At 49.8% G+C, this 1,351-nt stretch overlaps 1 non-coding gene across 1 annotated transcript; it reads left to right on the plus strand.

Annotated features, from left to right (window-relative positions):
* Positions 1-520: 520 nt before the first annotated feature.
* LOC117111132 lies at positions 521-639 on the plus strand. Its single transcript, XR_004445823.1, has one exon. It is a non-coding gene; the product is annotated as a 5S ribosomal RNA (ribosomal RNA).
* The last annotated feature ends 712 nt before the right edge of the window (positions 640-1,351 follow it).

Genomic DNA, 1,351 nt, shown 5'->3' on the forward strand with positions numbered 1-1,351 from the left:
CGTCGGGCCCGGTTAGTACTTGGATGGGTGACCGCCTGGGAATACCGTGTGCTGTAGACTTTTTATATTTTCCCCCAAATTCTAAAGTAGGGGCGCGTGAGAATCCACACGACCTCGGGCCCACATAGTTGGGGCTGAGGTGCAAACATTTTGAGAATATGGACCTCTAAGTGCCCGGAAATTGCACTCTCATACCTTAAAAATCATACAGGTACCTTATGTTCATACCAACAATACGCAATTATTTCGCTGGTGTTAGGTTCGAGGGTCGTTTGAACAAAACGGCAGTCTTCTTCTGTCTAAAGCATCCTAGTTAATTCCATACGGTATTAAAATGGTTGGTTTATTGTTCAACACTGGTGTTTGTAAAAAATGTACTCGCGCAGCAGAGTGGTCAGGGGAGTTAGAGGTAATCCCCACCAGACAAGCGTGCGTTGATATGTAACGTCATCAATCACAGAGCTTCAGGATAATTATGCTATATGCCGAGATTAACTATGAGTGGAAATACCACTCACATGTCTACGGCCATACTACGTTGAAAACACCGGTTCTCGTCCGATCACCGAATTAAAGCAACGTCGGGCCCGGTTAGTACTTGGATGGGTGACCGCCTGGGAATACCGGGTGCTGTAGACTTTCTACATTTTCCCCCCAAATTCTAAAGTAGGGGTGCGTGAGGGTCCACACGACCTCGGGCCCACATAGTTGGGGATGAGGTGCAAACATTTTGAGAATATGGACCTCTAAGTGCCCGGAAATTGCACTCTCATACCTTAAAAATCATACAAGTACTATATGTTCTTATCAACAATACGCAATTAATTCGCTGGTGTTAGGCCGGTTCGAGGGTCGTTTGAAGTACGACGAAACGAGAGACACGGTGATTATCAAAGGGAACCCATCAGTAGGGCGGATTCGTCTATATCGAGCATGATCGACACCAGACTCAAGATCGTCGAACGTGGCGGTGCCGGCGACGACGACGTGGACGACTCCGGATGGACGACCTCCGAACGACCGAGGCGCCAACCTACGACGTACTCGCGCAAGGAGAGCAAGAAAGCTGAGGACCGTCCAAGACCGAATCCTGCTCGCTCCAGAAGTCCTGTAGTTGCAGGTTTTGCCACCCGTCGAGTTTTCGCACACTCCTCGAATGTTGCGCCTGTTCGTGTCCATGAGCACAGATCCGGACATAGCTCTCGTCGCTCTGTCCCTCGAACTGCTGGTGGCTGCGAAGGTGAAGAGCGCGTTCAAAATTCGTCGCCTGCTTTCCTTCCTGTGCGACGCCAGACCGAACGTCTATTCGGATTCCGAGTTGGTGTGCGATCGCGAAACTTCTGGTTTCGGA

Source organism: Anneissia japonica, unplaced genomic scaffold (genome assembly GCF_011630105.1).
Source record: "Anneissia japonica isolate Jap-2015-1 unplaced genomic scaffold, ASM1163010v1 scaffold2008_len1520_cov100, whole genome shotgun sequence".
NCBI classification, from domain to species: Eukaryota; Metazoa; Echinodermata; class Crinoidea; order Comatulida; family Comatulidae; genus Anneissia; species Anneissia japonica.